Source organism: Pleurodeles waltl, chromosome 6 (assembly GCF_031143425.1).
Source record: "Pleurodeles waltl isolate 20211129_DDA chromosome 6, aPleWal1.hap1.20221129, whole genome shotgun sequence".
NCBI lineage: Eukaryota > Metazoa > Chordata > Amphibia > Caudata > Salamandridae > Pleurodeles > Pleurodeles waltl.
This window is the reverse complement of record NC_090445.1, coordinates 494,922,556-494,938,086: the sequence shown is the minus strand read 5'-3', so window position 1 is coordinate 494,938,086 and position 15,531 is coordinate 494,922,556.

The following is a 15,531-nucleotide window of genomic DNA, read 5'->3' as shown; positions in this document are numbered from 1 at the left end:
ATGTATTTGTGGCTGTATTCTGTCGGTTTAGTGTGTGCGTGTGTCATAATATCGCGAACGGATGCTCACCTCCACAACGGTATGTTGGTGTCCGTCACCGTGGTGGTAAGCGGGATTTACTGCCAAAGTCATAATGAGGGCCTTTATGTCTTTATTTCTCACTCTTCTGTTAACTCTGTTTAGATTTTCTAAAGCTTAACTTGAAAAAAGGAGCCTTAGCGAGCTGGGCTCCCATTAGCGTTTATATTAAACCCTCCCCTGTGTAATTCAGAGATGTCATCAAGTCACAAGACCCCTCACATCCCTTTCACCTGGAGGGCCATAAGTTTGAAACTCTGGCACATCTGCTGTGCCAGCATACCATGAGTATACCAAAGGTAAGCCTGTCTGCAACCGTCCACACCAAGATCACGCTAAGCACCAGAAATGCTGGCCAAATTACTATTTTTAAATACTCTTCCAATATTCATGCACCAAGGCCAACATGTAAGAATACTGATAAGTGTAATCCTTTTAACCTATGTATTAATAAATAAATGAACTGTTCAATTTGGAGCTTTACCTGTTCAGAACGAAGTCCCCTCCAACTACACCTTAACAATTCTAATATCACAATCATGAACCAAGAATTTGTCCGTGGCCAAGACAAGCACTTGGCTCTTTCTCAGTTTTTGCTGAATGTTGGATGCTTTCTCAAACACAAACATGAAGGTTGAATTTCATAGAATCATGTGTGCCCCATGTTCTTTTCATGTATGTTTGTATGTTTGTATCTATGTATGCATCTATGTATAAGTTATTTCTATACCACAAACCTACTCAAAAGGCAGTGGGGCACTGTTTATGGGCAAAAGAAATCTTAAGGTCAACGAGCAATAGGAGATCAAGGTGAATTTGGATGGTTAATGCTTTATGATAGAGTGTTTCTTAACGAGGTGAGTCTCCCACTTTTTCCAAAATTGTGTTGGGGTGGTCCTGATAGAGACAGAGATGTTCTTCCAGATTCTGGATGCATCGATGGAAAAGGCCTGTTGTCTTGTTTTACCTTTTTTAACCTTAGTCTACAGTCTGATGGTGCCCTGGCTGCGGGAGTCGCGAGAACCACCAAAGGTGGTGATCTTGTCCGTAAGGTAAGTGGGGATGCTGGTTGTGAAGGCTTTAAAAATGAAGCAGCTGGTTTTCAGGTGGTATAGACTGGCTTGGGAAGCTAAGAACATTTCATCAGTATAAGGGCGATGTGAACATATTTGTTCATGCCTTGAGTGAGATGTGCTGTAGCATTTGGATACCATTAAGGGGGGACCAGTGCAGAGTCTAGGAGGCCCTGGAGTAGGTTATTACTCGGTATTACTACTTTCCAGAGTAAGAGTACAAGGTCTTGAACATCAGTTCTGAAATCACTTTCTGGAAGAAACAGATTGACTTTCTTGAGAAGAGAGAACTGGTACTAGGCCATATTTGTTTATTTGGCAATGTGTTACTTTAGTAGAGGTTTGTGTTCAGGGTAAATCCAAGTGGTTTGGAATTTGTTGAGAGTGGTGGTTCGAAGCCATCAAGGTTCATGTTATTGAGACAAGTTAGTACTTTACCTTGTTTGTTGTTTGTGGCAAATCAACAGCATTCTGTCTTCATGAACGCACTGGACATCCATTTCATTTCATAATGAAAATGTGGCTTAATGCAGCTTCTGCTTCTGATCTAGGATTGAATACCGATGAAGAGCTAAATACCCATCTCTATGAAAGTTAAATAAACCATCTGAGTATATTTGAGCATGTATAATCATATATACAATGAGTTATGTACACAATGAGTATTGATTATTTTTTTAACATTGCTTCTATGTTGATTTGGAGTCCGCACACAATTTATTGCAATAATTTCCTTTACCAGGTCATCAGCAATTATATAGTTGTATGTAGATTAAGTACTTTTGTTCAAATTGATGTATTTTATCTGTAACAATGTATTGGTAATTCTAATTGTCTAGGGTATTTTGTCTTTTTTGTTTATTTTGGGTTTGTGCACAGGTGATATGAACCATAAACAATGTTTTAGATTTTTAGATCTGTCCTCCTGCTCAGAAAGTGAATTGACAAATACATAATGAGGTTATTTTCCAGACCTATCCACTTGGGATTTATGTGAAGTGTATTTAGACAGCAGTGGAATACTGGTTATTCGTCCACAGTATTAGGATCTGTATTTACATTTTATAAATTGATTACGCTTACTGTTCTAATACTGTTTTTTTCAGGTGATGTGCCACAGTAGTGAGTCAAAATGTATTCAGAAGAAATTACACAAATATATATATATTTTTTTTTGTGGAACCAATAGTCAACAGCTTGATCTGATTATTGCGAGTTGGATATATGGATGTATTTATATAATAATGATTATTTTCAGTTGAAAATTATATGTTGACAATATAGTAATATGATTTAGAAATAAGCTACAGTATCTGAATTAAGTGGTTCCATTTCTATTTTCATGCTGAGTATGCACTTAAGCTGCTGCGATTGGAGGACATGTACACGTGATCAGGGCTATGGCCGAAACGAGTTGTGTTTGTTGATTAAACTTTCCACTCTTCTGCTACTCTGGCTTCCTGAGTGTACGTTTGTACTGTGTTTTCTTTGGATTTATTACCAGTTTCTCTGCCGGTGAATGCACCACCCCTCATGGGCCACTCAAACCCGGAAGGAGCAATATATATATATATATATGTATATATATATATATATATACACATATATATTCTAAAACAAACAGTTGATAACAACTGTAACACTGCAGTCCAGGAGGAAGAATTTTCTCTTTTCTTTATTTGCAGTCAAAAAATAGATAAATAGATAGATAGATAGATAGATAGATAGATAGATAGATAGATAGATAGATAGATAGATAGATAGATAGATAGATAGATAGGTACTCCCATCATACATACTCCTAAACTGGCTATCTTACTCTGAAAGAATCTAAATATGTGTACTCCTTTTACCTTACGCCAGCCGACTCTACCGGAGAGGAATTTACACAAGAAATCAACCACCCAGCTAGAAAATGAATCCTCTCTCCTACCATTAAAACTGAAGTATAATGCACAGGGAATAAGGGAGGACACACACTCTGTTAGAGTCCCTCCTGTCCACCACCCGGCACTCTTGGATCCGTCAATCCTGCAAGTCTCTAACCTCCTGACTGACATGAAATCTAGATCCCCCTTGACCCATGCTCAACAGAAACATTAAGCTTAGAAAAAGATAGTACCAATCCGGGGTTCTTACAGCCGTCTGTAACATTTCTCTGTCAAGTACAGTAGTTCCAGCAGCATGGAAAAAGACAGTGGCGACACCCTTCTTCCGATCCGGCCATTTTGTCTAACTAAAGGCCAATCTCAGTTCTCTCACTTGCATCTATAATTACTGAGAAAGCTATAAACCTATTAACACGTTCATTGAATCACATATTCTACTCGACCACTCCCAATCTGGGTTTAGAGCCCCTCACAGTACTGACTCTGCGCTGCTACCCATGACCAATGACCTTAAAATCATCCTGGACCATGGTGACACAGCAGCCCTAGTACTATTAGACATATGCCCATATTTGCTATGGTATTGCATGAAGTTCTAATTAACAAGCTTGTAAGCGTAGGAATGCAAAGAAAGCACTGTGGTGGATATACTCCTTTCTCAAATGTAGAATTCAGATTGTTTCTCTCAGACCTTTCAGTTTCGCCCCTTGCTCTCTCTGTTATGGACTACCTCAGGGCTGTTCAGGCCTCCCTCATTTAATATCTACATGGCTTCCTTGGCAGCTCTAGTTCAATCCTTTGGATTCCATGTACTCTCCTTGGTAGATGACTGACACACCAATCTTTCAAACAATCTCCAATAACCCCAAAGAACATGAAGTTAGATTTCAAAGCTGCATGACAAACTGAATGAACCAGAATTGTCTCAAACTAAATGGAGACAAAATAGACATTAAGTAAGCACACTGAAAATTGAACTGAACTCAAAACTGGTGGTCAAAGTATCTTGGATTGTCACCTGCAGGTTCACCAGGAATCTAGGTATAATATTTGATACAGATTTATTTTCTTCTACCCAAATAGGCCAAGTGGTGTTTGCAAACGTTTGTATCCTTCACACGCTCTGCAATATTCTTCCCATATCACCAGCAGGAAAACCATTGTACATGCCTTAATCTCCTCTAGAATAGATGACGACAATGCCCTTTTACTTATTATATCAGCCTACATTCTTAAGGGGTCCAAATCTCACAAAACACTGCAGCAAAGCGAATCGAGACCTCCCCAAGTACTCTAATGTGCAACCCTGCCATAGAGTTTTTCACTGGCACCTAGTCTACAAGAGGATCGTCTTTGAGACTCTGGGTTTTACCCATAAAACTATGACAATGGGCCTTTCTAAATGATACAAAAAATCTGTAAATATCACATTCCTGCACACATCTGCATCACAGGCTCTTGTTATGACACCTAAAATCAGTCTGGCAGATCCTTCTCTTGCCTAGCTTCAGAAAAATGGAACCCTCTGCCGCACACCCTTAGTTATCCACCAATTACAACTAATTTTGTAAGCTAGTAAAAAATCTGGTTTTGCACACACAAGTATCCCTCCCCATCCTCCCCATTTGTACAAAGAGGTTTAGCTTGCATTACATGTCCAATTCATTGCCTAGATAAATATTTTCTAGGAGCATTGGACCCTGGAGGAAGACAGTCTTGGCAGAAAACCAGCTCAGAGCTGATGAAGAATGTTAGACCTGGTGTGGTTTCCCCTAACATTTTACCTTCAGACCCCCTGTTTTTGCTGACTTCAATTTTGCTGGACTTGGGATTCTGCACACTTTACTACTGCTAATCAGTGGAACAGTGCTTTTGTTGTTTCCCTAAAACATGGTAACATTGGCACCTACCCAATTGGCATACTTAATTTACTTATAAGTCCCTAGTAAAATGTACTACCTGTGTCCAGGGCTGCTACCAGTGGGCCGGCAGCACTGATTGTGTCACCCACCTAAGTAGCCCTTTAAATGTCTCATGCATGCCTGCCTGCAGAGTGTGCATGTGCCGTTTTAAACTGCCAAGTCGGCCTGGCAATGTAACCCTTTTACCAGGCCCAAACCTTCTTTTTAAATAGATATAAACTACCCCTAAGGTATACCCTCGATAGCCCCAAGGGAAGGGTGCAATGCATTTTAAAAGTTGGACATTTACTTGTAAGTTTTACATGCCCTATTAGTGAAAAACTTTTAAATCTGTTTTTCACTCATGCAAGGCCTATCTTTCCAATAGCATGACATTGGAGTTACATTATTAAACCTTAAAGGCGTAATTTCCAATTGGGAGAGATAATCCTCCCCCCGACACGTTTGGTATCTCTGGTATCACAATTTAAAATCCTAACCTATGGTAAAGTTGGATTTTAAATTGCAATTCTGAAATTGACACTTTTAGAAAGTTGGCATTTTCTTACTTTAGCCATTTTGTGCATTCTGCCTGTCTCTACTCACTTGTCTGGGGTGGGGTGACAGCTGGGATTTGTGTATTCCTCCTAGAGAACTACACACAATGGGAGCTTAGGTGTGACCTGATGGGCCTTGATGGGACATCCCCTGGAATGTTGGGAAAGAGGAGGTGTGCTCAGCCTCACTTACACCTGAATAGGCTGTGCCCTGCCACACACTATGGCTGCATACCCCCTGTAGTGAGCCTGGAGTCAGGGGAGGAAGGGCTGGGACTCTGTGCACTTCAAAGGCATGTCTTTGAAGTATCCCCCACTTTAAAGACACACCTGGGTATAAGTACTCTGGACTGGACAGGAGTTGAGACTTACACCACCACTTCTGGACCTTTGGATACTCTGCCAAAAAGAAGGACTGCTCTGCTGCTGAATGGCTGCTGAATGGCTGCTACTCAGGTGGACTGCTACCTTGCTGGACTCCTGCTTTGCTGTGCTGACCTGTTGCCTGATGTCCTCTTGCCTGGTAGTGAGAAAGACTGGACCTGCATCTCTCTAACCCAGAACCTAGAGTGACTTCAAGGGCTAGTAGGCTGGCCACCTGATCTGAAGTCTCAGGGACATAACACACTTCCAACCACTCTCCTCCTGGACTCTGCCATCTAAGAGTCTATCCTGCCAGTGGTTCCACCCCAGTCCAGGACTCTTGTAAGTGTGCCAGTGGTGTTTGCTCCAACGGAACAGACTTATCCCCTGCGGGAGCCAAACCGATGCATTGCCACTGGTAGATGGAGCAGAACAGATACATCTCTACTACCTCATGGGCCGGAACCGATGCATCAGACTCACATTGTCACATGTTGGAACTGATGTAATGCTTTTGGAACTGCCACTGACTGCCATGTGCCGAGCTACCAGAGGATAAGCACAGGATAATTTGGGGTTTGCTTGTGCCTTACCCTTACAAGAATTGTGGTTACTGTTTGGCCAGGGCTGACATCCCATTCTGCCAACAACCCAATTTCTCACAATGAACATATATGCTTTGGGATTCAAGCAAGTGGTGAACGATTCCACCCATGCAGCATATCATACTTTTGACTTCACCTTCACCCAGAACATTTGTAATCATGGTTGTGCCATTCTCTAATCTACCTCCCAATCACCAAGATATCAAGTACAATCTTTTATCAATTTAGAGACTTTTCCCCCTTCCAGGTAACTAAAGAACTGAAGAAGAGTTCTAAAATCTCTATGAAGTGGCAGGCCTAATGTTTAAAACCTCCTCCTCTCCTGATCTAGGATGATAGTGAATCGGCAGACTGGAAAGGAAACTATCCTGTAATTTCCATAGGAGGGCCAATAGCAATGCTTTAAAGCTTAAAAAAAGCAAACCTTGCTAAACGTATCAAGAAGACTCTAAAACCATTCAGACAAAGCTTTTAATATGACATTTCCATGGCTGATGTGAATACAATTTAACCGCAGAGTAAAAAGAAAAATAATTTGGTGTAGGGCCAGCACATAGACAGTAAGTAGAACAAATGTAAGGCAAAAAGTGTCCAAACTGACAATTAAAACAGGAAACTGTGACTTCCATTGCTTCTTCTTTAAATCAGAGCAAGCATTCCTAAGTCTCAGCTGAGGTTGAAGGTCTAGAAGCTCCTTCCTCTGAGTGGCAGTAGCTCTAGAATCATCCTGGGAACGGTAAACCTTATGGTCTGACCACAAAAACTGCTTTCACTGTTTCACTGCAAAAAAGGGTATTCATGAGGTCGGTATATTGCAGAATGAACATTTATAGCTCTAGGTTTAGATGATGTTGAGACTTTAGCTCCAAGCTGATGAGAACTTTGGGTGTTGAGTAAAGGTGATTCTGAAAGACCAGTGAGCTTAGGAAGATTGGTTTGTAGAAAGGAAAATAATGTCAGAACCTTCAGCTCCCTCTGGAATACCAAAAATCCATAGATTGTTTTGTCTTTGGTAGTTTTCCAAAACCTCAGCTTGATTTTTGTGGAAAGTGAATTTCTCGCCGTGGACTCAACTCTTGCTGTAGTATCCTGAACATCATTGATCCGTTGTTCACATCTGAGAGATGTGAATCCAGAGTAAACCATTTCTCTTCAATTCGATAAAGGGTAATGTTGGTTTCAATGATAAATTGTTTAATACTTTTTACTCATCCATGAGGTCTTCCAGAGTTAATAAAGAGGGGGACACAGTTTCCACTTCCTGGTTCTTTATACATAGTTGTTGTAAGGAAATGACTCTTGTTTGCATGTTCACCTCCACATTTTTTGGACTGATTATGCTGTTTTTTCGACTCTGAGAGTGCACAGAGGCCTGCTAACCAAACATCAGTGCCAGTGTTCTGACCCTATAAAATGTGCATGTCAAACTGGATATGCCAAATTGGTAAAGACTGACTTACTTATAAGTCCCTAGTACATGGCACCCAAGGCATCCCAGCATGTAAGCCAGAGTGCCCACTCAGGATAGCAGCACTGTTTGTGCCACCCTGTGCATGACACACTACAAAATAGCTCCCCACCTGCCAATGCAGGCTGGAAGGATAGTGGTTTCACTGTCAGCTGTACTTTGCCATTCATACCAATGCCAAACCCACTGTTTACCTTAACAATACTGTATATGTAAGTCTCCCCTCAGGAGGGCCTATAGAACCCTATGGCTGGGAACTGTATTTTGTTAAGTAGGACATATATTTTTAATATGACTTAGCAGCAACACTTCCAAATTGTCGTTTTGCTGTGGATCAGTTAGTAGCCCCATTGGCTAACACAGGGTTACTTGTTGGGACCCCGACCTGTGTCAGGATTTGGGACCGGCGCGGTCGCAAATGATGGTGCGGTCCCAGCAATGCCCCCCACGATGATCTCCCTAAAGGGGTGCGCTTCTGTTGCACCATCTCATACCACAGATTGCGTTCTTCATGCCATCCTTGTGGTAAGCCCTATCTGCCTGGAGGCAGTACTCGATAGTGGCTACATTGCCCCCATTCTAAAACTTTATCATTCACTGGGACTTCAACTCCCAGAAGCCTTCAGCGGTAGCCATTTTTAAGGGTGTGGCTGCTCCATAAATACCAGCCACACCCAGGTTCCAGTGCTTACTATTTTGGAACCTTCCTTTGGGTAAGATCCTCGCTGATTTCTCCCAGCCGTTTGAACAAAGGATTCCTGTTTTAGCGAGTGGATGGATTCGCTCCCGGTGAGTTCGTTCCGACGGGGTTCCCCCGCCGGCCTTTCCAAGTTCCTTTGTTGAATTGTGATTTTTTGTTTTCACTTCTCCTTTGATCCTCGGAGGCTAGCGGCTTCTTGTTACTTTGTTTCCGCTCCTCCTTTTATTCCGGAGGTTAGCGGTTTCAGTGGTTACCATAATTTCCGAAGTCGTTTTAACTTTGTTTCGCTATTATTCCTCTGCAATTACGCTATGATAATTTTCATGTAATGTTGTGGTATTAACCATTTGCTAACGGACTCTTATAATTTTGAGATTGTGAGGGTCATTCTGACCCTGGCGGCCGGTGGCCGCCAGGGCCACCGACCACGGGAGCACCGCCAACAGGCTGGCGGTGCTCCAACGAGCATTCTGACCGCGGCGGTTCAGCCGCGGTCAGAAGCGGAAAGTCAGCGGTCTCCCGCTGACTTTCCGCTGCTCGTTTGAATCCTCCATGGCTGCGGAGCGCGCTCCGCAGCCATGAGGATTCTGACCCCCACTACCGCCATCCTGTTCATGGCGGGAAAGCCGCCATGAACAGGATGGCGGTAGGGGGGGTCGCGGGGCCCCTGGGGGCCCCTGCCGTGCCCATGCCAATGGCATGGGCACGGCAGGGGCCCCCGTAAGAGGGCCCCGCAAAGTATTTCAGTGTCTGCCTTGCAGACACTGAAATACGCGACGGGTGCCACTGCACCCGTCGCACCTTCCCACTCCGCCGGCTCGATTACGAGCCGGCATCCTCGTGGGAAGGTCGTTTTCCCCTGGGCTGGCGGGCGGTTTTTCAGCAACCGCCCGCCAGCCCAGGGGAAAACTCGTAATACCCGCCGCGGTCTTTTGACCGCGGCGCGGTATTTTGGAGGGCGGCATCCTGGCGGGCGGCCTCCGCCGCCCGCCAGGGTCATAATGAGGCCCTGTGTGTGTTACTTAAGGAAAATTACATGCCGTTGTTTATTTATTATTGAATGTTCTTTTTGTAGATTCAGAAGATCGTGAATTATTCCAAAATCAGAATGTTATTTTGTGGCTGATCTACTGATTTGATTATCGCTCAAGAGAGAATCGCACTCTTCCTTTTGAGCTTCTGGCATACGCTCTTGGCAAGGAGTTTGGTGATTATAATTCACAGTAATTGTTTTGGTCTGGAGTGCCATTATTTGGATTATAATCCATCTTTAGGGAATTCTGTTTTTCTTCTGTTAAATTGTTAATCCTAACACGGGCAAGAGTGTTCCATTGTAGGACATTTAGATATATGGTTATTGTTGATGATATTTTCTTTGAAAAACAACAACTTCCTTTTCAGATCTACCTCCTAGCTGTTCCCCTCCTGTTTCTCCCTTCCCCCGCCTGGCCTCTCCAATCATCTGCGCCATAACAGCATCTGAGTTGGTGTTGCCTAGAGGTGGGCCCTTGATTAGCAACACACAGATCCTGAGGAATTGGGCTGTGACACCTGGCAAACTTCTGAATGGGACTACCTAACTGAGTCATGTAAGGTATCAAATTAGTCATGGAATTAATTCAGACGAGATGCCCAGGTAAAAATGAATACCACAATTAAAGTTAACAGGTTTTAGAAAGCTGCCACTGTGTACTCCAGCTAGCCCGGCGGCCTCACAACGAACCTGGCACAGAGACATTTTCTGACCACCTGGGGAGATGTTTGAATGACTCCGAGGCTCAGGAACAAAGGAAGTTGCTGGAGAATGAGGTGCCACAGCCCATCCTTGGATGGCCTCTCAGGGGGTTAGCCCAAAAGGTGAGCTTCAAATTGGAAGTTGCTTTTCTGAAAGAAGTAGCATCAACACCACTCAGCATGACATCTTTTTTTATAACACATTTCTGACAAGACCAAAGAGGGAAAACTCACCCCAAGCTGTTTTTTCCATGGTGTGGAGCCCTCTGGCACCCACAACTCTAGGGTGGGCTACCAAGCTCCTGACAACTGAGGAAGGGTCATGCCATTTTGAAAGGGGCAAGAATGTGGCACTCTGGGATAACCAAATGCCACTAATCACTATGTCACTAGGTAGGAGACCAAATAGCCCATTGGCTAGTGACTACGGGGTCCCCTCAGGGAACTTTCCTGGGATAAATATTGCACCCTGGCACCCTAACCCTGCAAACATTTGTTGTATTGAATGAGATGACCACAGAAGGACTGCCAAACTGCCACTGGATGTCCACAAAGAGAGGCTGTACCGTCGGAAGAAATGCACCTGCTGCACTTTGGGCTAGTGAAGATTGGACTATGCCTGCAACCCCTGGCTGGGGGAAAAGTTGATTCTCTGCTCTAGATCACAGCAGTGACCCCAAAGATCAGTCAAATAATCTCATACAACCAGCTCCAGGGACACAGGAGCTACAGAAGCCCAAACCAACAAGTTGGTAGCCACCACAGACATTTTACCGCTACAAGTCACCAGGCACCCAAGAGGACAAATCCGACACAGCCAAAAGTTGCAATGAAGTGTGCCTCACGTGGGAGTGCTATTGTCGTCCGGATTTTTCGCACCAAAGGAACATTAGCCTTCACCTAAGGATTTTTCCCCAACCACGAGGCAGACTGACCAGTAGCCTTGCATCGACTAGCCTGCTACAGCAACAAATAGGGTTTTGAAGGAACCCGATCTCTGTGGCCAAGGTGCACCACTGGACCGGTGGACTGAGGAGCAACCACCAAGATAACCCTGTAGAACGCATCACAATCAGAGATTCCTTTGAGCATCTTTTGTCTGTATCCTCAGCATCAAGACCGTTGATGTCTATGGCAGTCATCCTCTAAAGTTTGTAACTTGTCTTAAAGAGGTTCTGGTGGCCCAAAGTCTTCACTCCGGCCCCCTAGACCTCTGTCCAGTTAGAACTGGTTACCAGTCCGGGACACAGTAGTTCAACTAACAGTTTAAAATTCTCAAAAGTTTCCAAAGTTTTTGTTGACCAATGCTTGTTTGTGGTTGCATTTAAAAGTAATATCTTCCAAAATCTTTATTTCTAGAACCCTCCGATGGATTTTGCTCATCAATGTCTCTAAATTATATTATTCATATTTTTTATAAATTGGTGTCTTGTGTATGTTGTGATTTTCTTCTTTTGTTGTTTGGTGCTGTCAAATGCTTTAAACATTATTACTTTATCAGGCCCTACTACTCGCAGCCAGAGCTTCCCAGGGTTGAGCTCAAGCCTGATTCGACCCAAGATGGTATTTTTTATTGTACTGTACGATAAGGCCCCACAGCCATATCCTCACAGTTGTAGACAAACCAATGGTTGAAGTTGGTTTGGGATCTTCAGAATGTGCGATTGTTCCCTTTAGATGGTATGAATTAGACCATGATGCTCCCCTCCTCAGGTGAAGTATGTTGTAAAGCTGCAAAGCGAGAAGAAACTATGAGCTTGTTGGATATGCGAGTAGATATTGTTCCTTCTATAAATTAAAAATCGAGATTGTGCGCAGCAGTTAAATGAGAATTATGCTGGCAAAATAAGAACATTGCCTGTGAAGTGCAATCTAAGATAGACCAGCAATATGTGCAGTGTATTGGGGTATGTTACTTGTCTCAAATAATAAGGCTAGGTTGCATCCATTTTGTACTAAAACTCTAAAGAACCAGTGTGATGCTATATTCTGGAAATTTTTGTGTGTGTTTATAAGCCTTTAGTTATGGTGTGACATTGCGGTAGAAAAACAAAATGGCGGTGGGGTCCCACCAGCACGATGAGCATCAAAAATTAAAATAGGATGAGAAATAGACCACATAACAGTCTGTCAGTTCTAGTGTACTGCTCTGCAATGCTTTAGGCACCCGATCCACCCAAATTCCTACAGAAGAGACAGCAGGCACTACAGCATTCTCCAGATAACTCCCCTTTTGAGTGGTAGCCCTAGACACAGGTGGCCATCATGTGGTGCCTCTAGCAATGTCCCACTTTGTCACCTTTGATATAGAGCATAAAGTGACTCTGATCCTCGTTGACCTTTCAGCGACCACACCATGTGACTGAGCAGACTTAAAGAATGGGCAGGTGTATCAAGAATTACCCTTGATTTGATTCAATTATTTCTTTCCAACTAAACTAAAACAAGTATTTAGTGGATTGTCTGTCTCCTTCCCTTGTAAAGTGCAATGTGGAGTATACCACAGGGATCTTTCATTTCCTGCTTCTCTTCAAACTCTAAATGCAAAGCCTGAAGTGCTAGACCAATATAAGGTAAAACTGTAAACAATTGTGTCTGCAATCAAGAAACACCTCAGTTTAGAAAGCAGCCTGAAGAAGCAGAATAACATTATTATTATCAGCTGTTTGAACAGTTTAGGTGATAGTTCGACTCTTAGGTGGGGTGGGGTAGGCTAAGAGACATGTCATTTGAACTGGCCCTCCGGCCTAAGCTCACCTCGCATCTCAGTCCAACAGGTCAAAGATCTGGGGATTACTTTCCTTTCAGACCTCAAATTCAACCAACAAATTAATGCTGTGTTCAAGGGAAATAACTTCTAACTCTCCCTAGAAATATCCTCCATTTCTTGCAAACCAGCAGCCACATAATTTTTCAACATACTCTAGACATGGCTGGATTGGGCTACTGTGCTGTATTCTAGTATAATTAGTGCACAGGCTGCAAAATAAAGCTGGTCTTGAAAGCTCTCCCCAGGCTCCTTGCTGAATTCACATTAAGTTCAAAATATTGGGCACTATACACAAATCACACAGGGCCAAGGGATCCTGCCCATTTTCAGAAACCGTAGTATAACTGAAGATATAAAAATTAATAACTGTTTGTGCTATTTGAGGATTACATGGATACATTTTGACCCTGATAATGAGTGGCTCTGTAAAAGGTTTGGTAATACGAAACCTAAAATTATTGATATCAGATGGTATACTGCTACTTTTAAGAGCCATTACAAGTTTAACATCTTGGTAGGTAATAACGTGAAAATCCTGATATACCTTTTTTCTATAGATATGTCCCATAACGTATGACATGGTGGATTTGTCCCTGGTATCAGATGTGGTGAAACACCACATGGCAGTACCTCATAGGGCAATACCACATGACTCAATATTCCAATCTGGGTACAATCTGCTGTTTCTGATCAAATTGTCATAAAGAGGCCACTCGTAATGAGAGCCTTCAAGATTAGTTATCATCACAAATTTTATACCCCATTTCCCACAAAAGGCGCAGGATGCATGAGTTTCCTTTGAAGGTAACCAGCTGCTCCAGCAAAATGATGGAGTGTTGTGGATCATGGAAATAAAAAAAAGGTTTGGCAATGTCAGTCACCAGGCAGGTCGCTCCCCCCATCCGCCACGCAGCCCCCTGTGGGTTGAACCTCCGTTGCCGCTTTTGCCGCCTGACTACTCGCTCCCTTTTTTCTGTACACCTGCGCTTGGCTTCTGTGCCACTTTGTTTTTTCATTTTGTGCCCCTGTGTTTTGCTTTCTGTACCCCTGTGCTCTGTTGTCCCTCTCCCGCCGTCTTTTCCTGACGTTTTTTCCCCGGGTTTTCCCCCGGGATTTTCCCTTGCTGCTGAGCCCCTGCTGCCCCGCCCCCTTCACTCCCATTGGCTGCCCCGCTCCCACCTCCCAGCTGCTCCTCCCTCCCTCTGCCCTCATATGGAGGCCGTGAAGCGGTGGTAGAGAGCGACCTTTGACCCTGTCACCAGGCAGGTCGCTCCCCCCATCTGCCACGCAGCCCCCTGTGGGTTGAACTCCGTTGCCGCTTTTGCCGCCTGTCTACTCGCTCCCTTTTTTCTGTACCCCTGCGCTTGGCTTCTGTGCCACTTTGTTTTTTCATTCTGTGCCCCTGTGTTTTGCTTTCTGTACCCCTGTGCTCTGTTGTCCCACTCCCGCCGTCTTTTCCCGCCGTTTTTTCCCCAGGTTTTCCCACGGGTTTTTCCCTTGCTGCTGAGCCCCTGCTGCTCTGCCCTCTTCACTCACATTGGCCGCCCCACTCCCACCTCCCAGCTGCTCCTCCCTCCCTCTGCCCTCATATGGAGGCCGCGAAGCGGTGGCAGATAGCGACCTTTGACCCTGTCACCAGGCAGGTCGCTCGCCCCATCTGCCACGCAGCCCCCTGTGGGTTGAACCTCCGTTGCCGCTTTTGCCGCCTGACTACTCGCTCCCTTTTTTCTGTACCCCTGCGCTTGGCTTCTGTGCCACTTAGTTTTTTCATTCTGTGCCCCTGTGTTTTGCTTTCTGTACCCCTGTGCTCTGTTGTCCCTCTCCCGCTGTCTTTTCCTGCCATTTTTTCCCCGGGTTTTTCCCTTGCTGCTGAGCCCCTGCTGCCCCGCCCCTTCACTCCCATTGGCTGCCCCGCTCCCACATCCCAGCTGCTCCTCCCTCCCTCTGCCCTCATATGGAGGCCGCGAAGCGGTGGTAGAGAGCGACCTTTGACCCTGTCACCAGGCAGGTCGCTCCCCCCATCTGCCACGCAGCCCCCTGTGGGTTGAACTCCGTTGCTGCTTTTGCCGCCTGTCTACTCGCTCCCTTTTTTCTGTACCCCTGCGCTTGGCTTCTGTGCCACTTCGTTTTTTCATTCTGTGCCCCTGTGTTTTGCTTTCTGTACGCCTGTGCTCTGTTGTCCCACTCCCGCCGTCTTTTCCAGCCGTTTTTTCCCCAGGTTTTCCCCCGGGTTTTTCCCTTGCTGCTGAGCCCCTGCTGCCCTGCCCCCTTCACTCACATTGGCCGCCCCGCTCCCACCTCCCAGCTGCTCCTCCCTCCCTCTGCCCTCATATGGAGGCCGCGAAGCGGTGGCAGAGAGCGACCTTTGACCCTGTCACCAGGCAGGTCGCTCC